The 26,006-nt window shown below is 39.2% G+C and overlaps 1 protein-coding gene across 1 annotated transcript in view; it reads left to right on the top strand.

Annotated features, from left to right (window-relative positions):
* Positions 1–2,898: 2,898 nt before the first annotated feature.
* Positions 2,899–26,006, top strand: part of APBB1IP (amyloid beta precursor protein binding family B member 1 interacting protein) — a 103,794-nt gene continuing 80,686 nt past the window's right edge. Inside the window, exon 1 of the mRNA XM_028114137.2 lies at positions 2,899–3,464. The gene's annotated coding sequence lies outside the window, so the exon portion shown is untranslated. The remainder of the gene's footprint in view (positions 3,465–26,006) is intronic.

The raw sequence follows: 26,006 nt of genomic DNA, 5'->3' as shown, positions 1-26,006 counted from the left end.
GGTAACTGAGTGATGAGCATTAAGGAGGGCACTTGATGTAATGAGCACGGGGTGTTCTATTCAACTGATGAATCACTGAACTCTATCTCTGAAGCTAATAATACACTATATGTTAATTAATTGAATTTAAATAAAATAAATAAATAATTAAATAAAATAGGTCTCTGTGGTCGTTAATACGGTTCAAGTTAATGGGCACATCTTGATCCTCTTACATTAGTCTTAACATCCCCAGACATGGCTGAGTACCCCACTCTTGTGACTTCACAACACTACTTTCTTCTGGTTTGCCTCCTATCCCATTAGAGCTCTTCCTTTGTTTCCCTTGCAGGCTCAGCTTTCCCCTACTTTGATGGTGACGTTCCTTAAGGCTTAGCATTAGGTCATTCTCTCATCCCACTCACTTCTCTCTAAGCCATCTCATCAATGACCACCTGTAGGTAGGTTACCCAAACTGTGCATCTCTAACTCTAAACCATGCTCTGAGCATCAGACACTTATACATCTTTCCACGTGAGGTCTCCACTCACATGTCTCAAAGGTTTGTCAAACTCAGCTTGTTCAAAATAAAACTCCCTATCTTCCCTTCCCCGCTAACAGTCTCCTCACCCCCAGAGTTCCTTTTCTCATTGAATGGCAGTGACATCCATCATTACCCAAGCCTGAATCTTAGTGGGCATCCTTGGCTCCTCACTCTTCCTCACTCTGTCCACATCCACTCATCACAGCCTCCTATCAACTACCTTGTAAATACCTCTAGGGTCCATCTACTTCTTTCCATCTCCACTGCCACCAATCTAGTCGAAACCATTATAATCTCTCACCCAGCCTAGTTCAGAAATATTCCTGCACCCATTTTTCTCCTCATCTGATCAATTCCCCAAACTATAGCCAGAGTGATTTTCCTAAAGCACAGATCCTGCCACAATCTCATTGCTTTTAGGATGAGAAAACAATCTTCGACATGGTTCTCATGGTCCTACATGGTTTGTCCCTAGTTTCTCTGTCTAGCCTCGCCTCACACCAGAGCTCCCAGGACTCAGTCACACTGGTTCACATTCAGTTCCGAATCCCTTCTACCATTCTGCCACTTCCCCGCTCCTGCAGCAGCCCACCAGCAAACATTGTTGGCTCTGCTTTGAAACTGTCTTGAATCCAAACTCTTCCCGTCATCCCCACTGTTAGAATACTAACCAAAGCCACCATCATCTTTCACCTGGGCTATTGCCACAGCCTACTGAGTGATCTCTCACTGCCCTTTGTCTTGCCCCATCCGATCCATTTCCAATCACCAACCAGCATGATGGCATACATCAGAAGTCAAATCATGTACTTTCTAAAATCCTTCCAAAAGCTCCCCATTGCAATCAGAATAAAACTCAAAGTCCTCCAAGCTTACCCCAAGGCCCTGCCTGATCTGATCCCTATCTCTACCACTGCCCTACTCTTTTGCTATACGCCAGTCACACTGGCCTTCTTTGTAACCTTCTATGTTCCTATCTCAAGACCTTTGCTTGCTCTCCCTTCTCTTGGAATGTTTTTCCAAATCTCAGAATGGCTGCCCCTTTTCGTTACTTTGCAAAGAGATATTGCCTGCCCACTCTTCCTCTCCTATGTAAGTCACTCCATCGCTTGACCTGACTTTCTATATAGTACTGACTGTTCAGAACCTTCCAATGGCTTCCCATCTCACAGTGAAGTCCCTACCATAGCCAGAAAGGACACACATGATCTGGCCACAATTTCCTCTTTGATCTCATATACCACTTGTCTCCCTCTCACTCTGCTCCATCCATACTAGCTTCCTTGCTGTTCTTCCAGCATTTCAAGTGTCCGCCTAACCCAGAGCCTTTGAAAATTCTCATTCAAAAATCCACATGAGTTAATCTCTCATGTCATTTAGGTCTGGCTCAAGTGACACATATCGAAAGCTCTTCCTTGACGATCCTAATTAATATAACAGCTCCATCCCCCTACTATCACTCTCACCTTTTAATTCCCTTCAAAATACTTACATTACTTAACATGTTAAATATTAATTTGCTTTCTTCCATCTAGAAAGTACCATCCACCAGAGCAGGAATTGTTTTCTTCACAACTATTTTCATTGTTCTTAGATGAGTAGGTGCTTTTAAGTTTATTAAATGACTGAACTATCTTAATTTACCTAATTAATTTACGTGTCCAATGTATGTCTTTATACCTTCTCCACCACCTTCCCCACATAAAAAGCCCTTGAAGACACAGCTTTTACAGGGGAAGAGGAGGTTCATCCAACCACATTTACAAATCCTGTTTTTAACTTCTGTATTTTCAGATCTCCCCACTCTCAGGAGTCTCTACTTCCAATGAGTCTCGGGTTACTTCCAGTCAGTCCTTTGCTATCACAAATCCTGCGGCCAAGAATGGGCGTGGGTATATGCAAAACTTTTGGTCATCACTCAATCGTCCTAAGACATTCCTAGAAGTGGGATTTCTGGATCAAACTGTAACTGCATATGTAAGTTTAATAGCTATTGCTGAATTCGCCTCCACGGGGTTCATACGACTTTGGATTTCCACTAGCAATGTGTCAGAGTGCCTGTTTCTTCACAGCCTCCCGCGCCAACTCACCGTCGTTAACCTTTGGAGGGTTTGCCAATCGCACAGTTGAGAAATGGGCTGAGCCGAGCGCGCCCTTCCCCGCCTGACCCCCGACCTCCGACTCCACCCCGGCTCCCGCAGAGACCCACGCCCCCCAGAGCGCGTCCCTGCGGACGGGCTGGCAGGAGCGCAGGCGCAGGGTCGCTCTGCTCAGCACTCCAGCGCCGTCCCCCAAGGGTGGGCTGCGCGCGGCGGGAAGATCCGGCCTTGCTCAACTGGCCCGAAAGAGGAAGCGCAGAGGGGCTGAAGTAAACACTTAGGAAGGCCGTTGCAAAAGAGATCAGGGTCTCGGGCTTCTGCGGAGCCGTCATCTGGCCCCCACATCCCTCAGCCATTAACAGATCGAGCGACAAACGATCATTTAGCGAGGGAATTCTCAGAGAAGAGGGCGCGCGTAGGGGAGGGGCGAGAGAGGAAGGCCCAACTTTTCCCAGAACTTAAAAAACAAAAACTTTTTTTTCCCTTCAAGGGTGTGGTGTGGCGGGGGAGAAATAGGGGAAATGAGGCACAGACCCGATGAATTGGAAAAAGCAGCCCCCGAGTCTTAGGACTCTTCATCCACACGTCCTCCCGCGGGTGTGCCTCCAACCAGGCGCCCCCGTTGCACCTCGATGCAAAGCGGCGCGGCGAGCGCCACACGTCTGCGCGCTGCGTGGAAAGGGCTGGGCTGACACCACTTCCTCCCCGAGGCGGCGGACCTGAGCCCGGGTGGAACCCAGTGTGCCGCCTCGCCTGCCCCGCCGCCGCCCCGCCGCCGGCCCGCCCTCGCCCGCGCCAGCGCCCGCGCAGAATCCCTGCGGAGTCCCCGCGGAGCCGTCAAGGTAAGCGGCGCCGGCCGGTCCGGGCGCCCTGCGAGCTGCCGCCGGGACCTTCGGGGCTGCAGCGAGACCATGTGATGAGTGGTTCTGGTCCCAGCTCCGACCCAGCTCCCGGCCGTGGCCCGGAGAACTCGCGGCCCCGGCTTGGCCCTCGAGGGGAGCGCGGCCCCGGGGTCCCCCCTCTGCTGACCTCAGCCCTTGACCCAGCTACGCGGGGCTTGGGGCGCGGGCTCGTCTTCCCCGCGTTCTCTTTCATCACATTTGACTGATTTCCTGCCCAAAAAATTGCTTCAGGGACAGGCGGGAAACCCGTCTGAACCCTCGCCTGTCCAGCAGCCCAGGAGCCCCAACCTGACCCTCGGAAGGAATTTCGGGGGGGGGGGGAATGTGTGGCGGGGGGGGCATTTTAAGGCACTGTAGATTCAGTGCAAGTCGTGTGAGAATTTGAGAGTGACGATCGCAGTCTGACGTGTCTTAGAGTGTTTGCTGACTTTAAAAGTTTGGACAACTGTTTCTTCTTTTTATTTATTTATTTTAAAGATTTTATTTATTTATTTGGCAGAGAGAGAGACATAGCGAGAGAGGGAACACAAGCAGGGGGAGTGGGAGAGGGACAGGCAGGCCTCCCCTTGGAGCAGGGAGCCCAACGTGGGGCTCGATCCCAGGACCCTGGGATCACGACCTGAGCCGAAGGCAGACGCTTAACGACTGAGCCACCCAGGCGTCTCTGTCTCTTCTTTTTAAAAACATCTTTACCAGTGATTGGCCTTTTCATTTTAAAATAAGATAGAGGGCCGGTTTGGACACCAGTAGTTAGTCTCATAATTTGGCGTGGAGTGAATGTCCTGAATGCCATTTCATAGAATGAAGGAAACTGAGTAGGATATCCTACCCAGGAGTCCCCCTGAAGACTTTGCCCCCTGCACCTCTGATTTTCCTTCTGGGAAGGTATTTCTTATTTATACCATTGTAGAACACCAAACGTGTAGTTTCTAGTGCCACTCAGGGTAAAGTGGTTCAAAAAGAACTTTTAATGTGGTTATTAGAGAAAGAGAAAAGGAGTAAAGGAGGAAAGTAACATGGGGAAAAGGCACATGAGTTTATTACTCCCCAGTGTATTATTTCTGGTGGCAAAATGTGGTTTAAATAAAGGCAAGGGTACTTAATACCTACTACTGATTCTAAATTCTAGGCCTCTGAACAGAAATTTCAGAAAAGAGAGCTTTTTTCCCCTGGCAATTTTCCTTCTGGCCTCACTGAAATAGTCTTAAAGTTAAGACTGGCTAGCAAAATTCACAGAAAATCTACTGAGAAATCTTCTATAATGTCTTCCGGGTGGTATTTCCTGCCTGTTTAATATGTTGCGAAACGTCTAAGAAATATAATGTCATCTTCAGGCTATTAATACTTAATAGTTTTCACGCTGATACTAATATTTGTGTCTTTTCTGGATACTTGGGATATTTGGATTATAGCTCCATATTTGCCTTTAACTAGACAAGGGTGACTTTTTATTAAAGTGCTTTAACCTCCTGGGACCTGAGATAACTTACTCGTAAAGTGAGATTGTTGGACTAGAGTATGTCTGTCATTATAATAGCAATTGGGGAACTGCTATAATTCTTTGAATTTGTCCTGTCTGAAATGCTGGCAAAGTTAGAATTGCTGATCACACAGAAAAGAACGGAAAAAATCATAATGATAACATTTTGTTAGAGTCTGAAATATCAACACTTCTGAGGCCTTTTGTTTCTCGGAAGTTCTTTTAAAAATAGTCAATTTTTGGTCTATATGTAAAATGGCAGATTTCCATTCTGTTGAGAAACTAAGATGGGGAATTGATGTGCCCAAGCTTGGGCAGGTTGATATTAAATTTCAAAATTCTTCAATTATTATTTCTCAAGAAATATAACTTTATAATATGGATTACCTTATGATTTACTTTAAATCTTAAACACAGTACTTACTAGGTTATGTAGTATCCATTAATTATTTCATATTTTTATATCCTAGGAATGTATACCAATCACCTACTTTTTTTAACCTTTATTTACTTATAACAAAAGCGTTCTAGATATTTTCATATTATTATCAGATTGAGCTATTTATAAAATTTATTGCCATAAATGTCTGTATTTGATATGCCGCTCTGAATTTCTTCAAACCATACTACTTTCAAAAGAAAGAGAAAAGGAGTAATTATTATATTTTCATTTACTTCTAAACCCTCTTCGATCTTATTTTAATTATCTTTATATCCAAAACCTTTTAGTGAGTCCACAAATCTTATAATAAATTAAGTTGGTGTTTCATAGTTTACCACACCAAAATATTTTCCATTTTAAAGACCTCATGAGTTTGTTTTATAGACAACAAGAATGGTCTTAGTAATTCTCACCTCAAAATAGAACAATTCTTATTAACGTAATTAATATTATAGTATGTAAATATGTCTATATTTATGTCAGTTCTGTCATCCTGTGTGGCAAATAGCTGAAAGTTTAAGCAATTATTATAAGTTCAAGTGCATAACAAATGCCAGGATTTGAGGCATTAGATTGGTACACTGATTGTATAGTCATGTGTATCTGTATTACAGTTATAGTTGTCATGAGAAACATGATTTGTAGGGGAAACTGCTATATATTTGGAAAAGTTAACAGTTAGATGTCTCTTGCAAAGAGAGAACAGCAGCACTAAGGATTGGCATTGAATGAGCTACACTCAGTTTAAGGGGCTAGACTGTACGTGTGGCATGACAAGGTGGGGCCTGTGGACTGGAGGATGTGACCTGCCACCACCACATCCTCATTATCTAGCCAAATTCCTGGGACCACAGTTGGGACTCAAAAAATGTTTGCCAAGTGTCCAGATATTTCAGTTCCACTTCTGGGTTGTACCATCAAAATCTCACAAGCCCCTGACCTAGGCAGCCCCGTTGGTACCAACCCTGAGGTATAAGCAGGTAGAGATGTAGCACCACTCCAAGGAACCACATCTTCTCAGCATGCACTCTGAACTTGAATTCATGACGCAGTTTCCAGACATTTCCTGAAGATTGACAATGCGCTTGAATCATTAAGAATCATATTGTAAGAGTCATTTTCTTTCTTCTCTGTCAACTCAGTTTCCTCTTTATCACCAAATGGTGATCGTAAATAATTATTCTATTTATTTAGCTTAGATTTTGGACCAGATTCTGTGCTAATTAATTTAGATGTGTTATTGCATTAATCCTCACATCCTGGGCTTATGCCATGAAAGCACAGAGAGATTAAGAAGGTTACACAGAGAGTAAGAAGAGAAGCTGACCTTTGAACTGAGCTAGGCTCATACCAAAACCCTGGGAGCTGTCCCAGGAACAGGGCTCAAATGGTGAAAAAACATGGGACTGTTCCTCAGTGAACTGCTAGTCAAGTTGGGTGGGGAGACATAAATGGGCAGTTACAGTTCTACACATGACCAGAATTGTGTGCTGTGGAAGTGGATATCAGATCCCTATACTACAGTGGGGTCAGGGAAGGGAGGATGAAATGAAGGTAACCAAGGAACTTGCCTTGCTGTAGTGGGAAGACAAAATATTATAATCAACTGTGAAGTTATTGTTTTTATATATGTCTTTTGAAAAAGTAATCTGCTTTGGCAGCCATCACATGTTTTCATTTTTGTCTTTATTCTCATCCCTCTTGATAGCTTGCTAGGTTGATTAAATCAATAAAGCAATGAGTTTAATTTTTTTGTTTGTTTCTGCTGGGGATCTCTCTGATTTGATCTCATATCACAGACTCATCAGTGAGATGGTTGTGGGCTGGGAGAGGGTATAAATGCTAAATCAACAGCAATTACGTTTCCACAAACTGGCTAGATGATCTGTGTCCAGAGAGCTATATCATATCAAACTAGAGGGGAAATAAAGAGTGGTAGTAGAACAAGTAAATGCTAGACTGGATTTATTTTTGTCCTTCCTTTTTTATTATGAAACGTTTCATACATACAAAAGATGGTGTATAATGTATATGCAAATTATAACAATAATAAAGCCAACATCTGGATACCTATCACCCAGCTGAAGAAGTAAAATATTACCAATATATCTTCTGACTTCCTCCCAATAGCATTCCCTTTTTTCTCAACAGACATGATTAGTTTTGGGAATGTGCTGATTTTTTTTAAAAAAAGCATTTAGAAAGCATGTACATGCATTTGCAAACATGTCAAACTGGGAATTAAGAGTACACTGGCACTTGGGAAACCGAGATTAGAATGTCCACCAACTGTAGGCACGATTATAAACAGAGTGCCCTGTTAAGTGAAGACAACTTATTTTAAATAGCATAAAAGCAAAGTGGGTTATAAATGATTAAGAGTAAGTACCATGGAAATAGTTAGGGGTATCTTAGTCATTACTGAAGTGAGCAAGATTCACCAGTGGATAACTGTAACTTTTAAGTGTAATAAAGAATATATAATTTAGGAATTCATCATTTTTTCATATTGCCTAGATTTCTACCTTAAATACAATTCAGTCATTTAAAAAATATTTGCCAAGCACTATTTCAGGTGCTTGAGACACGTTGGCGAACAAGAGAGACAAAGATCTCTGCATTTATGGAGTTTATATTCTAATGGGGAGACACAGACAATAGTCAGTAAACATAATAAGTAAATAATACAGGTAGTAATAAGTGAAAAGTGTCATAAAAAAAGGCAAAGTTAAGCAAAGTAAAGTTGTAGTATTTAATAAGGTGGTCAGGCTTGGCCTCACTGGGTAGATAGGATTTGAACAAAGTTTTTTTTTTTTAATTTTTATTGTTATGTTAATCACCATATATTACATAATTTGTTTTGGTGTAGTGTTCCATGATTCATTGTTTGTTCATAACACCCAGTGCTCCATGCAGAATGTGCCCTCCTCAATACCCATCACCAGGCTAACCCATCCCCCCACCCTCCTCCCCTCCAGAAACCTCAGTTTGTTTTTCAGAGTCCATCATCTCTCCTGGTTCATCTCCCCCTCTGACTTACTCCCCTTCATTCTTCCTCTCCTGCTATCTTCTGCTTTTTCTTTTTTCTTAAAATATGTTGCATTATTTGTTTCAGAAGTACAGATCTGTGATTCAACAGTCTTACACAATTCACAGCGCTCACCGTAGCACATATCTTCCCCAATGTCCATCACCCAGCCACCCCATCCCTCCCACCCCCGACCACTCCAGCAACCCTCAGTTTTGAACAAAGTTTTGAAGGAGTTAACTAAGAGGCTATCTGAGAGAACTGTGTTCCCAGCAGGGGGAGCAGCCAGGGCCGGGGCTGTAAGGCAGGAATCTGCCTGGTGTATTCAAGAAACAAGAGGGCCCATGTGGCTAGAAGGTGTAAGAACAGGAAGAGAGTAGCAAGAGATGTGGTTGGAGAGGAGCACGAAGAGGTGGCAGATCATATAGGGTCTTGTGGGCCATTGTAAGAATTTTTGCTTTTACTCTGAGTGAAACTGAGGGGCGATTGTGGAATTCTGGGGAAAGGAGTAGCATGATCTGACTTACATTTAATAGACTCACTCTGGGTTGCCTGGGTGGCTCAGTCGTTAAGCATCTGCCTTCGGCTCAGGTCATGATCCCGGGGTTCTGGGATCGAGCCCCGCATCGGGCTCCCTGCTCCGCGGGAAGCCTGCTTCTCCCTCTCCCACTCCCCCTGCTTGTGTTCCCTCTCTCGCTGTGTCTCTGCCAAATAAATAAATAAAATCTTTAAAAAGTAAATAAAATAAAAAATAAAAGTCTCACTCTGACTGCTTGAGAATAAGCTGACCAGAGTAAGGATGAAAGCCAGGAGCCCATTAGGAAGCTTTAGGAATCACCATGTACTTTGAAGGTAGAGCCAATAGGATGTGGGGTTTGAGAGAAAAAGGAGTCAGTGATGACTCCAAAGTCTTGGCCTAAACAACTGGAAGATGGCACTGCCGTCAGTTGACAGGGGGAGGCTGGAGAGGAGATGGTCAGAAGTTCAGCTTCAGATACGGATATATGAAGTATCAACTGGTAATAACTATGTGCTTATTACATATAAGGCTAAGGTCATTTAGACTAAGTAGCCATTTGGGAAGATACTGTTATTTTCATTTTACAAAATTAGAAATGATTGCTTGAGAATTAAAGAAATGGAACATAAAACCAGGTCTTTTAGATCCTAACGCTTTAACCATTCTTCCAAAATTTGCTGAAAATGGAAGAAAAAAACAAAACCCTTGCTGAAAAGGTTGACCAATAATCTTTATTATACAGATAAGAATATAGTCAACTAATCAGTAATATTTTACCTCTATGAGGGTCTAGACAATGCAAATTGTTTTTAATGAGTGGAAAAGCAAAAAATAGGTACTAAAGATCATACATAAAGTGCTAACCAGTGAGATGGGCATTATGCAATACAAGGTTTCTGTGATTGTGTTTAAGAGCAGAGTCTAAGGGACGACGAACAAAGACCTTTTCCACAAAGGAAATTTTTATCTCAACCAGAGGTTAAGATTTTTATATTTTCAAAATCTAAGACCAAATTCAGAGGAGAGGGGAGCTTCCCCTTGACACAGCTGGATTTCAGATGGATGCAATTGTTCAAGCAGGGCTAAAGGGTCACTAACAGCTGTTGAAGAATGTTAGATGACACCGTTATAGTATTTGGAAAGCTGAAAGTACTTCCTACTTCATTAGGAAGTATACTGAAATGGTGATAATTGATGTTTCATTTGTTCTGGCTATAATAGGCATCAAAACAGCATAGTTATGGAATGGTAGTATTTAGTGGAATGCTGCTTAAGTGGTCGATTACCATTTAATAGACTGTATTTTTTTTTTAAATTTTTTATTGTTATGTTAATCACCATATATTACATCATTAGTTTTTGGTGCAGTGTTCCATGATTCATTGTTTGTTCATAACACCCAGTGCTCCATGCAGAACGTGCCCTCCTCAATACCCACCACCAGGCCAACCCATCCCCCTACCCCCCTCCCCTCCAGAACCCTCAGTTTGTTCCTCAGAGTCCATCATCTCTCATGGTTCGTAATAGACTGTATTTTTTACCAGGCAAAACTCTAGTCTTCAGTTAAGTGCATTAAGATTTCATCTCAAAACTAAAAGAAATAATTTGTTAAGGGAGGGAGGGAACACCACAAAATTTTTTGCAGGAGATTTACAGTATATTAATTATGTTACTAACTAAGTAAATTTATCTAAGGCTACTCTATTTATAGTACAACATTAACAATCTCATTCATCTCTGCTAATAACATAAAATTCACAACTGACAGGTCAATGAACTGAGTAGCTTCAGGATATAGTATTGGTTTGTTTGTTTTGTTTTTTTAAGAGGATGGCTTCCTTCTGATTAAATTCCATAAATGATATGGCTTAGCAAACCAAGACTATTTCTTAACATGCTTACTAATTCAGTGACATTATATTTACCCTATTGCTAGCAACAAACATAAATAAGGGGCTTGGGCCATGATTGTGGGCAAATGCAATGCAATGTTGTAAACACATAGCTCATAAGACCACTACTGAATAGAGACGCTGAAACTCCCAGGTAGCTCACTCCACTGACTGTCAGAGCACAGAAGCCTCCCTCAAAGCGAGGCTTACAGAGGGAGTATGGTTCTTAGGCATATGCCTAAGAGTTGCATGAAACTGCTCAACATGCTGCAATCAGAACTTTTATTTTTTCCAGTTTCAACACACATCTATTAAAGGCCAATGATGTGCCCAGAGTGGAGGGTATAAAATAGAATAAGAATTGGCCCCTGACCTCAAGAAGCTTCTAGTTGAGTGGGAGAGACATGCCTGGAAATGAACACATTGCAGTGTCTGATATGCAATGATAGGTGCACAAAAATATGGTTAAGAAGGTGACTATAGGGAAGAGATTAGATAGGGGGTGACCAAGAGGCACTTTGAAGGATAAAGGTATTTCCAGGTGGCCGATGGAAGAAGGCCACCCCAGGCCCCACATGTATGAAACAGTTTGGCAGTGCTGGAGCATAAAGGACAATGGGAAAGGAAAGGGGGCAATTCATCTTTAACATTTGGTGAGTAATATTCAAATTAGATTCGTATGATACGGTCACCACAGTCTATCATCTTTGAGTCAAATGTTACGGCCCTTGTAGCCGTAGCACTGTAGCACAGAACTGTAGCACTCCAGATCAGCCCTGTTCAATAGAAATATAATGCAAACCATATGTATAACTTCAGATTTTCAAGAAGTCACATTAGAAGCATAAAAAATAAACAATAACACTAATTTTAGTAATATATTTTATTTCATATATATCCCAAATGGTCATTTAGTTAATTAATATTAATTAATACTAAATTGCATTAAATTTAAGTAATATTAAAATTATCAGTGAAGTCTTTTATTCTTTTTCTTCATACCAAGTCTTTTAAACCAAGCATGTTTTACCCTTATAGCACATCTCCATTTGAACTAGCCACCACTGAAGTGCTCAGTAGCCTCATGAGCTATTGGCTACCAAATTAGACAGCACAACTCTAGATAATGGCACAATTATTGTGTCCTAACTATGCGCTGACTCTTTAGATGCATGGAGGATATTAGATGAATTATGAAGTAAGCTAAAGGGAAAAAGAAGGGAATAGCATTTTCTACTAGTATAGGGTTTGTCCCTGGAACCTGATTTTAATTCATATTTAAATCTGCTCTCAAATACTTTTAGTCATCTAGCAACAAAAACAAACAAACTGAGATTATCATTGCTTACCTTCCTTTTTATTCTTTCTCTTCCCCTCCTGCCTTATTTTTTGGATTCTGTCTAATAGTAACAGGGACTGAAAAAGAATGGAACTAAATGGTGGAGCAGTATGCCTTAAACCCACATCCGGCAAAATGTGAGCTGTTGCCCTAGGCGACAGTGGTTACCACCTCTCTCTCTCTCTCTCTCTCTCTCCCTCTCCCTCTCCCTGCTTCCACTTACTAGTTCATAAGCATCAACAGCAACTCTCTTTGCTGTGGTTCACAACTCCAGAAATACAGGTAGTGATAAGATTTGGAAGGTGGAGTTGTTTTGATTCATGGGTTTGGTATGAAAAAGCCTCGGGGATATTCTGATGCCCTATCTTGTTCAGAATGATTAAGAATCTCTGCTGTAGAAACAATATTTATAGATGTCCTTCCCAGTGGCCTGGTCTTTTTAAAATGCCTGGTCTGTGAAAAAATGGCAGTCCAGATCTGTTTCTAGGTACACAGAAATGCAACAAAGGTACCCATCCAGTTGTGAACATGGGAATGTGTATATGAATATGTGACTGACGTTTGTCTCCACTACTGGTTTTAGATGGAGAATATAGTAATAAAAGTAATGATGATGTTGATAACAGTAATAGATGATATTAGTATCACTGATATCACTTTATATGTGCCTGGCACTAAACTAAGCACTTTACAGACACCTTTTCATCCCTGTGAGAGAGGGACTGTTTTCATTGCCATTTTACAGCTGAGGACCTAAGTCAACAGAGAGGTTAAATAACTTGCCCAAGATTACCCAGCTGCTGAGTATATTTATTATTGAGTAAATGGTGTGTGTCAACACTTGATGAAAATACAAGGTTCCATATCTGAACTCCTAATGTAGTGTGAAAGACAACACACAATTATATTAGAGCTGGATATATAGACACTGTAACAGAGGTATGAGCAGAACAGGTGCCAGTTTCCACCTCTTAATAATCACAATACTTGTTTTCAGAAAGCAACATGGCATGCTGATTGTGAACGTGAGCTTTTGAGTTAGACCCAGGTACAGTCCAGTTCACCGCTCACTAGTTGCATGAGCACAAATTATTTAATTTCTCTGGCTTGAGTTTCATAACCTATAAAATTAGAATAATGTCACCACATCAGGGGATTGTTTTGAAAATTAAATGAAACACTCTGGGTGTCTGACTTGTCATGATTGTTCTATATTTATAACTCCTACTATTATTTTAAAGTCATCATTAATATATATTAATAAGAGCTAGCATATATTGAGTTAAGTGCCAGCCATGGCACTGTGCCAGGTACCAAGAGAGTTAAGGTGTAAATTTTGCCTCTTCAACATAGTTGAGAGAATACCAGTACATATAAAGAGAGAGATAAACCATAAGGAAGCTGATGAACTGTCAAATTAGTGATCCTCACACTGCTGCTATAGGATTCAAGATGAGCGTAGATCACCAGGATCCAGCAGTGAGCCTTGAGCTGGCCTTGCGTAGTGGGTAGGACTGATATAAGTCAATAAAAAGAGGAGAAATAACACAGAGACAATACAAATGGTGTGTACGGAGGAAGAGAAATAAACTACTTTCACTGTAAGCAAAGGTTTAATGAAAGTTGTTGATGAATTTGGAGTGGTATGTGTGGTGGGGATTGTTGATGAGCTCATCCTGGAAGGTATTTTCTCTGATCAGCTTTTCTAGCTAGCTGGGAACATGCCAAGATGGCCTGCTACACAGGCAACAATGAGGGCCATAGATCAACCATTTAGCCTCTGCTTCCTGACTAGAAGTACTGGCCTCCCTGTCACCTACCCCTTCACCTTCTGCTTGTCTTTCTCTGATTCACATGGACTTTCCAGATTTGGTGTTTGTACCCTTTGGAACAAGAGTGCTCAGACAGCCTATTGACTTGATCTTGGAGACTGCTGATGTTCCTCGGGCTACAATACAAACCCTGATCACTCCTGGAAAAGGCATCAGGGGCCAGTTGCCCCTGGTGCATATTGACAGAGGAGGGCCTTGAATGACCCTCCACAATTTGATATAAAGGGACGAGAGAATAATTTCATTTTTGACAGGTTGTTTCTGCTACAGAACTTCATTTGTGTTACTCAGGAACCTGCTGGGAAAATGAGCCAAATGGTATAAGGAGTTCAGACTCCTTACCAAGAGGCAAATAAATGATAGAGATGCCGAGAAAAACAATATATTTCTTAGCTAATTGAAATATAAAGGGGAGCCATGAATTAAGTACTATGAATGTATCGTCATTAAAAAAGTATTTAAGGATGTGTGGTTTAACTTAGTAAAGTTACCTCGTAACTCTTACGTGAAACACATATAAAACACATACACTTCTAGAAGTTGAATTTCACTCCATATCTGCTGATTCAGTTGTTTGGGGTTCTTGGGGTTTTGGGGTGTTTTGTTTTGCTGGTATCTGTGTATTGTAAATCAAGGATAAATTTCTATGCCAGGTTAATCAGTAATCTTTCTATGGTTGGACTCAATCTAAGCCAGTGTTGCTGGAGTCTGGTTCTTTGCAGGAGCAATCATAAATTTACCCTAAATCCATTTGGATTGGTCCTGGATTATAGCAGTTTAGTGCTTACTGTTACAGTTTCTTTTTCTTTTTATCATAGTGGCTGGTTCACTGCTGTGTACATTTGCACAAATGACTCAATGAGTATTTTCTGGTTCAATGTGCAGAGCACTATAAGTTATTACATCACAAAAAGAGAAAAAGTCCTTTTTGGGGGGGACCTTAAGGTATAAAAAAACACTCTGCTCTCAATAGCATCTATTTAAAAATGACTCATACTGGGGCTCCTGGGTGGCTCAGTTGGTTAAGCAACTGCCTTCGGCTCAGGTCGTGATCCTGGAGTCCCGGGATCGAGTCCCGCATCGGGCTCCCTGCTCAGCAGGGAGTCTGCTTCTCCCTCTGACCCTCCTCCCTCTCGTGCTCTCTCTCTTTCTCTCTCTGTCAAATAAATAAATAAAATCTTAAAATAAAATCTTTAAAAAAAATAAAAATAAAAATGACTCATACTATACACAAAAATTAACTCAAAATGGATCATAGACTTAAATGAAGAGCTAAAATTGTAAAGCTCTTGGGGAAAACATAGGATTAGATCTTTATAACCTTGGGTGAAGTAATAGTTTCTTAGATAAAATACCAAACACACACATGCACAAAGAGATAAATTGGACTTCCTTCAAATTTAAAATGTAGGTGCTGCACATGGTACCATCAAGAAATTACAAAGATAATGCACGGAATAGAAGAAAATATTTTATTTGCAAATTATATACAGACAGTCCCCACCTTATGATGGTTCGACTTACAATTTTTTGAATTGTATTTGAATTTCAACCATGGTTGAAAGCAGTGCTCATTCAGTAGAAACTGTACTTTGAATTTTGGATGTGGATCTTTTCCCAGGCTAGTGATATATGGTACAATACTCTCTCATGATGCTGGGCGCTGGCCCCGAGCCTCAGCCCTGACAGCCACAGGATCACAAGGCTCAACAACTGATACACTTACAACTGTTCTGCACCCACACAACCATTGTGTTTTTCGCTTTCAGTGCAGTGTTCAGTAAATTATGTAAGCTATTCAACACTTGAGTATAAAATAGGCTTTGCGTTAGATGATTTGCCTAACCATAGACTAATGTAGGTATTCTGAGCACGTCTAAGTTCAGCTAGGCAAAGCTATGGTTAGGCATATTAGTAGGTTAGGCATATTAAATGCATTTTTTGCTTAGGATATTTTCACCTTACAATGAGTTTACTGAAACACAACCCATCTGTATTTGTTAAGGGACTTATATTCAGAATATTTAAAGAAGTCTTATGACAACAACATAATATATATAAAAGACATATAATCCGTTTTAATACTAGGGAGAAGATCTGAGGAAACTTTTCTCCAAACAAGGTATAGAAATGACCAATTAGCACATGAAAATTGCTCAGCATCATTAGACATACGGGAAATGCAAATTAAAACCACAATGAGAACTTCATACTCACTAGGAGGGCTATAATCAAAATGAGAGACACATGTATTGATGAAGACATGGAGAAATTCAAAACTTCATACACTGCCAGTGGAATGTAAAATCATGCCACAGATTTGGACAAACAGTTCAGCAGTTCCTCAAAAAGTTAAACTTATCATATAACCCAGCAGTTCCATTCCTGGGAATCCTAAGAGAAATGAAAACATATTCTATGCAAAATCCTGTACACAAGTATTCATAGCAGCATAATTAATAATAGCTGAAAAGTGGAAACAATCCAAATGTTCATCAACTAATGAATGAATAATCAAAATATGGTATTTCAATACAATGAAATATTCAGCAATAAAAAGAAACAAAGTGCTGATACGTATTATAACATGAATGAACTTTGAAAACATTATCCTTAAGTGAAAGAAGCCAGACACAAAAGACCACGTTTTTTTAAAAACTTTTTATTTAAATTTTGCTTAGTTACATACAGGGCAATATTCGCTTCTGGAGTAGAATTCAGTGATTCGTCATATAAATACAACACCCAGTGCTCATCACAAGCACCCTCCTTGATACCCATCACCCATCCAGCCCGTCCCCCACCCACCTCCCTCCATCAACCCTCAGTTTGTTCTCTTATCATTAAGAGTCCCCAATGGTTTGTTTCCCTCTCTCCTTTCTTTCCCCTCCTTCCCATATGTTCATCTGAGTGAGATCATATGGTATTTGTCTTCTTCTGACTGACGTATTTCACTTAGCATAATACACTCTAGCCCCATTCACATCATTGGAAATGGCAAGAGTTCACTCTTTTAAATGGCTGAATAATAGTCCATTGTATATATATATACTCCATCTTCTTTATCCATTCATCAGTTGAATGGACATTTGGACTCTCTCCATAGTTTGGCTGTTGTTGATAACGGTGTAAATATCAGGGTGCCTGTGCCCCTTAGAATCTGTATTTTTGTATTCTTTGGGTAAATACCTAGTAGTACAATTGCTGGATTATAGGGTAGTTCTATTTTTAACTTTTTGAGGAACTTCCATACTGTTCTTCAGAGTGGCTGCACCAGTTTGCATTCCCACCAACAGTGTAAGAGCATTCCCCTTTCTCCACATCCTCACCAATACCTGTTGTTTCTTGTGTTGTATTTTTAGCCATTTTTAGCCATTCTGACAGGTGTGAGGTAGTATCTCATAGTGTTTTGATTTGCATTTCCCTGATCATGAGTGATGTTGAGCGTCTTTTCATGTGTCTGTTAGCCATCTGGATGTCTTTGGAAAAGTGTCTATTCATGTCTTCTGCTCGTTTCTTAACTAGATTATTAGTTTTTTAGGTGTCAAGTTTGATAAGTTCTTTATAGATTTTAGATACTAACCCTTCATCAGATATGTCATTTGCAAATATCTTCTTCCATTCCAAAGGCTGCCTTTTAGTTTCATTGATTGTTTCCTTCACTGTACAGACGCTTTTTATCTTGATGAAACCCCAGTAGTTCACTTTTGCTTTTTGTTTCCCTTGCCTTCAGTGACGTGTCTAGCAAGAAGTTGTGATGACCGAGGTCAAAGAGGTTTCTGCCTGTGTTCTCTAGGATTTTGATGGTTTCTTGTCTCACATTTAGGTCTTTCAGCCATTTTGAATTTATTTTTGTGTATGATGTAAGAAAGTGGTCTAGTTTCATTCTTCTGCATGTTGCTGGCCAGTTTTCCCAACACCATTTATTGAAGAGACTTTCTTTTTTCCACTGGATATTCTTTCCTGCTTTGTTAAATATTAGTTGACCATGTAATTGTAGATCCAATTCTAGGTTCTCTATTCTGTTCCATTGATCATCTGTTTTTGCGCCAGCACCATACTGTCTTGACGCCAACAGCTTTGTAATATAGCTTGAAATCTAGAATTACGATGCCTCCAGTTTTGTTTTTCTTTTTCAGGATTGCTTTGGCTATTCAGGGTCTTTTGTGGTTCCATACAAATTTTAGGATTGTTTGTTCTACCTCTGTGAAAAATTCTGGTGGTATTTTGATAAGGATTGCATTAAATGTGTGTATTGCTTTACACATTTAATGCAATCCAAATATAGTATAGACATTTAAACAGTGTTTGTTCTTCCAATCCATGAGCATGGAATGCTTTTCCATTTCTTTGTGTCCTCTTCAATTTCTTTCCTAAGGGTTCTATAGTTTTCAGAGTATAGATTTTTTTTTAAGGGGTGGAGGAGGGGCAAAGGGACAAGGAGAGAGAGAATCTTAAGCAGGCTCCACACCCAGCGCAGAGCCCAACACAAGACTCGATGTCACAACCCTGAGATCATGACCTAAGCCCAAATCAAGAGTTGGATGCTTAACCAACTGAGCCACCCAGACACCCCACCATATAGATCTTTTACCTCTTTAGTTAGGTTTATTCCTAGGTATCTTATTGTTTTGGTGTAATTGCAAATAAGATTGATTACTTGATTTCTTTTTCTGCTGCTTCATTGTTGGTGTACAGAAATGCAATAGATTTTTGCACATTGATTTTATATCCTGCATCTTTGCTGAATTCATGTATTAGTTATAACCATTTTTTGGTAGAGTCTTTTGGGTTTTCTACATAGAGTATCATGTTGAAAAGACCACATATTGTATGGTTTCATTTATAGGAAATGCCCACAATAAGCAAATTTATATAGAAAGAAAGTAGATGGGTGATTGCTTAGGGCAGGGGAGGGAAATGGTGAGTGACTGCTAATGAGTATGGAGTTTCTTTTAGGAGAGAAAATTTTCTAAAATCAGATTTTATTGATGGTTGCACAACCCTATAGAAATACCAAAAACTATTGAATTATAAGCTTTAAACGTTATGTGAATTATATCTTAATAAAAATATTTTTTAAATATGGAGTGCAGGGCTTGTGTTCAAGGTGCTGCTCTAACCACTGGGAAGATGAAAAGATGCATTAGAAGGAATTTGTACTCTGGCTCCAGGACATTAAAGAAGGCATCTGGTGTGCCAGGGGGTTATAAACAAAACCGTAGTTATAGCAGCAGGGGAGGTTTTATGGGAAGAACATGATGATGTCTGGAAGGTGAAGTTGGAGAAGTTGATGGGGATCGGACTGTGAAAGAACATAAAAGCCACATTGAGGAGTATAGATTATATCCTGCAGACAGGAGAGAGCCACTGAAAAGTTATTGCTAATTGAAAGGATATGAAGAGAACTGGGTTTTAATAAGAAAACCCTGGTGGCATTTTAGACCCTGGATTAAAGGAGAGACTAGAGATAGGGAGATAAATAGTAAGCAGATGGCACAGTCCTGGTAAGACCTGTGGAGGAGCTGAACTAGGGTGATACTTGTGGAAAGAATGGGACAAGTTCAAGGGCATCAGGAAGGCTGCATTGACCAGACACACCGGCTGATCCAGTTGGGGGCTGGAACAGAAGACTAACAAGATGGCCCTGAAATGCCTGAGAATGGCTGAGAGGAGATAATTGGACAATAGGTAAAGACAAATGTAGACTCATTTTTTTTGGCGGGGGGTAGTATTATGTGGGCAGAGGGATAGTCATGTCTAGGTGGCTCCTTTTAGCCACAAGTCTGAGTCTGGTCGTCGCAAACACCCACAGCTATTATGTTAACCCACCCTGTATTTCTTCGCTGAGCCTATTCTTGCCTTTGTTTCATCTGCTTTTCCACTTCCTAATGCTTCTGTTTCAGTTCCACATTTCTTGTGGCTCACACATTTGACTTCAATGTCTTCTGCCCAGACTCCCAGTCTCGGCCTCACTTCACTGCACTGATCTTGCCTGGCATCTGATTAGCACCCAGAGCTGTGCTGACTTTCTCCCTAGTTCCCAAGATAACCTCCAACTTGGATCTTGCTGCACCATGACCTATGGTGAGGAGCAGGGTGGAGAAGAGGAAGCTGGAAGGGGACCATGTTGTGGTTGAACATTCCCTATGTGGGAATGTCCTGTGGACAATGGAAGTATAAATGCAGGGCTCAATGTGAGGAGAGATGGAGACGTAGGTAAGTAAGCTGTTTCTGCTTCACTGTGCAGCAATATCTACAGAGATTAGAGAATAGGAACAAAGATAACAGAAAACAAAGATCACGGAGGATATATCCCAAAGATAATCCTGGATCAGAGCTAAAATGACTAAATCATTTTTCTGAAGTGGTAACTTTGTTGCCACCTTTGCTTCAAAGAATAGTTACAGCTGCATTTTTATGAAATCTGGGTATTTTAATGGTCATACCTTTGCCAAGACAGCTGCCTAGGTAACAGGAAGATGAGTGGAATGGAAGGTGTGAGGACTTCATGTGTGGTTTCTTGGCAGTTTTACTGAGACATCCATCTGGAAAGGTCCATGAATACCTGATCAAAGAAACTAACCAAGCACAGTATCCCATTTTTCTTTCAGCGTCCATAACAGAATGAACCTAAGTTGTCTCTTAATATATTATGTCTTTTATATCAGGACATCACTGAACAGTTGCAGTGTTCTAAAATAAGTTATTAATGGTAAAGTTGGTGCAAAACAAAGACTATAGTATGCTAGCCAAAAACATTAAGACTGCATTTCATTTTATGTTTCCCATTCTGGTAAGATTATAAAGCACCAAATTCTTTAATATTCTTCACTATATTTCTACACTCTGTTATGTTCCATCATTGTCTGTTTTATTCTTATACTATTATTACTTTGCTTTAATTATTGTCATTGTGGAGGGCTTTCATTCTTTTTTTTTTTCTTTTCCCTTCAAATTTCCTCTGAATTTGACTCTGGTTAAATTGATTATGTGTGTGTGTATTTTTTCCTATGGCTATTTTCTAAGTAGTTTGAAATGGTCCTTTTGAAATTTTTTCCTCTAATCCCTAAGTTGTTAGGGAAATGCTTTTTTCTTAAGGATTTCTTTTATTTATTTAATATTTTATTAGTATTTTGTTTTATTATGTTTAATCAGAAAATACAGCCTGTATGATTTCTCCTTTGGGTTTATTGGGATTTTCTGATATATGACTAGTTTTCAATAAACATTATAAGCTAAGCCTAATTTTATAAAGCAAAGTCTGATTTACTCAAATCTGTTCTAATATCTTTATTTTTTTCCATTAATCAGTCATATATAGAAAAGAAATGTATTACCATTGCTAAGGTCATAATTTTATAAGCTGAATCTTTAGTATTATTTCTATATACTATATATAGAGAGAGAAACAGATAGATATAGATTTAATTTTCAAAATAATCTGAGTACATAAAAGAATATATTTTTGGCCAGGAAGTTTAATAATGAATCAGTTCTGAACCTAGACAAATAATGCTAAATTCTTAATTGCAGTTGTTGCTCCAGATAAATAATGAAAATAATTAACTTCTGACAAGAAAAACACTCCCTGGAAAGTTACTAAGCATAGGAACAAAAAATAAACAAAATCTCTTTTATAAAAATAATCATAAAATTCACCAATCAGAAACAACACATGAAGGATTCATTTTCATTGGAATTTTCTTTTCACTAAGAGCATGGGCAAGAAAGACAGGGAACTGTTGCGATACACTTTCCACCTCAAATTGATCCTGGCAATGTTTTGGAGAGCAAAGTCACAATCAGATGGGATGGAAAAGAGTCCCTTTTTCCCTTTTTTTGTGAGCAGCTCTCACGATGGAATTTAATGAAAAGGTAACTCAAGGAATGGAAGAAAATATTTGCAAACTGTGTATCAGATAAGAAGTTAACATCCAAAATATATAAAGAACTTGTACAGCTCCATAACAACAACAACAACAACAAACAACCCAATTTAAAAATAAACAGAGGACTTAAATAGATATTTTTCCCAAAAGCATACAAATGGCCAAGAGGTACATGAAAAAGTGCTTAACATCACTAATCATCAGGGGTGCAAATCAGAACCACAAACCACAATGAGGTATCACCTCAGACCTGTCCGAATGGCTGTTATCAAGAAGACAAAGAAAAAGAAAAAAAAAAGACAAAGGATAACGTGTTAGCGAGGATGTGGAAAAGAGGGAACCCTTATACACTGTTGGAAATGTCAATTGGTTCAGCCACTATGGAAAACAGCATGGAGGTTCCTCAAAGTATTAAAAATAGAACTACCTTATGGTCCAGCAATCTCTCTTCTGAGAGTATATCCAAAGGGAATGAAAACAGGATCTCAGACACCTGCACGCTCAGGCTCATTGCGACATTAGTCACCATAGCCAAGATAGGAAACAACATAAGTGCCCATCAATGGATGCGTGGATAAAGAAGATGTATATATTGGAATATTATTGGAATGGAATATTATTAGTCTTCAAAGAGAAGGAAATCCTATTTATAACAACATAGATAGACCTTGAGAGTGCTGTGCTAAGTGAGATAAGTCAGACAAAGAAAGACAAATACTATATGATCTCACATAAGTGAGAGTGTAGACTCTAAAAAACCAAGCTCATCAAAACAGAGTAGAATGGTGGTTTCCAGGAGCTGGAGGATGGGAGAATTGGGGAGATGTTGAAGGGTACAAGCAACTAGTAGATAAGTAAGTCCTGGAGATCTAATCCACAGCATAGTGATTATAGTCAACAATACTGTATTATAAACTTCAAAGTTGCTAAAAGACTAGATCTTAATTGTTTTACCACAAAAAAGAAATGATAATTACGTGACATGATAGAAATGTTAGCTAACATGTGGTGGTGATCATCCTGCAGTATATAAATGTATCAAATCAACATATTGTACACCTTAAACGTACATAATATTGTATGTTCAATTATATCTCAATTTAAAGATGTATACAATATGTATTAACCTCTGCTTATACCAGCATGCCCTTTAAATCATTTCTATGGACTTGAACTCAAATGTGACTCTTAATTCTATTTTAAATTATGAAATTGACACATGATGGAAAATTTGGAAAATAGAGAAAAAGAGACCAGCACCCTAATAGAAGCACTATTTCACATGTTGATTTAATATCTTCTAGTATTTTTTATTTGCCCCTGGTTTTCTTACATTATTATAAATTAGAATATAAATTACTTTGTATCCTGCTTATTTTACTTAAATATATAGCTAAAAATAATAGCCATTATTTTTAATAATAACAAAAAAACACATTGACTGCAATACAATAACAATTCTTCCTTTATTTGTTGGATGTTTAAATTGCTTTTAATTTCCAATAATGCTGCAGTTTCGCCTTCAGGCAAATAGAGTTCTTTCATAGTATGTAAAATTTTCTTGAATTAAATTCCTAAAGGTTGAATAAGTAAAACAAAGAGAATATTTCTATGATATTAGGTATTTAATAAATATTTGTCAACAAATGAATGAATATAAAATACCTCACTACTTGTAATGATCAGAAAACAATCTGGGGCTCCTGGGTGGCTCAGTGGATTAAGCATCTGACTCTTGATCTAAACTCTGATCGTGATCTCAGGGTTGTGAGATCGAGCCTTGCATGAGGCTCTGCACTGGGCATGGAGCCTGCTTAAGATTCTCTCTCCCTCCATCCCTCCCACTCTCTTCTCTCTCTCAAAAAAAAAAAAAAGCAAGAAAGAAAACAGAATCCATTTTAGATTAAATGGAAAGAAGTTTACTATAAGGCATATGGATGCATACAAAACTGGGAGGGTGAGGGAGTCAGGTATGATGTTGAAAGTCAGGAATAACAGGCAGGAAAAATGCCCAGCCATACGTTCAGAACTGTTCTGGTGAAACATCACTGCTGCCAGTACCCACTACTCAATCTAAAATGATAGAGACACTAAATTCTATACCTGGAACCAATATTACACTGTATGTTAATGAATTGGAATTTAAGTAAAAACTTGAAAAGATAATAAAATAAAATAAAATGGACAGGACAGCTGTCCCTGGAAGATTGTTTGTCCACATGTGGCTTTCAGTTATGTTGCTCATTTCTATCTAGCAGATCTCATGTCTTTGTGTCTCCTTGACTTGATCACAGGTAGAACCCTAACTGCAAAGGAGTCTGGGAAACATCATTTCTAGATTTCCTGTTTCAGTGTTATGGGAGCACATCATATAAGGCAGTAAGAGAGAGGGTTTCAGAAAGCCAGTTAGTAGTATCTGCCATAAAATTATAAAGAAGGAAAGGGAGGGAGGTAGAGAGGAAGAGGAGAAAGAAAACCTTTTTTTGCCAGCTTTTGTTTCTTGTTTTGTTTTGTTTTGTTTTGTTTTAATCCATCTGGAAGTTTGATTGAAATTGCAAAGATTTTCTATTTAGGAAGAATGATATCTTCACCATATTGAATGTTCCTTTCTAGTAACATGTTCTGTCTATTTGTTCACGTTGTCTTTTATGCCATTTAGATTTCTCTATCTAGAATTAGCAAAATGTTTATTATTTATTTCTGTATTCTTCATAGCTTTTGTTACTGTTACAAATTTGATTTTTTTGCCATATCATTTTCTAACATTTATTGCTGGATATATGGGAATGTTGTTGTTTCGTATATATTTACATCACATCTGCTATCTAATTAATTTTACTTTTTGCTTGTATTCCTATGTAGACAATCATGTCACCTATGTATTATACTAATTTCATCTTTTCCGTATTGCCTATTTAAAAAAATCTGTTGCAGGGCTTTTGTAAATAAAGTTTGAGATCAAAGATGGTGGCATAGTAGGAGGACCCTAGCCTCCTCTCATCCCATGAACACAACTAGATAAATATCAAATCATCCTAAATACCACAGAAATTGGCCTGAAGACTGACAGAACAAACTCCACAACTAAAGGTAAAGAAGATGCCACATTGAAGAAGAAGACACTTAGACAAAATGTGAAGATGGAGGAATTTATCCCAAATGAAAGAACAAGATAAAGGCCACAACCAGAGATCTTGGTGAAACAAATATAAGTAACATGCCTGATGGAGAATTTAGAGCAACAATCATAAGAATATTCACTGGGCTTGAGAAAAGAATAGAAGACATCAGTGAGACACTTACCACAGAGATAAAAGAGTTAAAAAAAAAGAATCAGAGATGAAGAATACAATAAATGAGATCGGCAACAGTCTTGATTAAATGAACAGCAGGCTGGAAGAAGCAGGGGAATGAATTAGTGACCTAGAAGATAAAATAATGGACAATAATTAAGATGAAGAAAAGAAAGAAAAATATGCAACACAAGAATAGACTTAGGGAACTCAGTGACTCCATCAAATGTAATAACATTTGTATTATAGGAGTCTCAGAAGAAGAAGATGAGGGGGGAAGGGAGCAGAAAATTTATCTCAAGAAATAATAGCAGAAAACTTCCCTAATATGGGAAAGGAAATAGACATCCAGATCCAGGAAGCACATAGAATGCCCATCCAAATCAACAAAAGCAGGCCAACACCAAGACACTTAGTAATTAAATTTTCAAAATATAGTGATAAAGCAAAAATCTTAAAGGCAACAAGACAAAAGAAGTCCTTAACTTACAAGGGAAAACCCATAAGGCTAGCTGGAGATTTTTCAACAGAAATTTAGCAAGCCAGAAGAAAGTGGCATGATATATTCAAAGTACTGAATGGGAAAAATCTGCAGCCAAGAATACTGTATCCAGCAAGGCTATCATTCAGAATAGGAAAGATAAAGAATTTCCCAGACAGACAAAAACTAAAGGAGTTTGTGACTACTAAACCTGCCCTACAAGAAATATTAAAAGGGACTCTTTGAGTGCAAATGAGAGACCAATAGTGACAAAGACAAGAGA

This window comes from Eumetopias jubatus, unplaced genomic scaffold (assembly GCF_037043125.1).
Source record: "Eumetopias jubatus isolate StellerSeaLion01/CBP00866 unplaced genomic scaffold, mEumJub1_p1.0 scaffold_8, whole genome shotgun sequence".
NCBI classification, from domain to species: Eukaryota; Metazoa; Chordata; class Mammalia; order Carnivora; family Otariidae; genus Eumetopias; species Eumetopias jubatus.
Note: the sequence above shows the minus strand (reverse complement) of the source record. Positions and strands in the feature narration are given on the sequence as shown.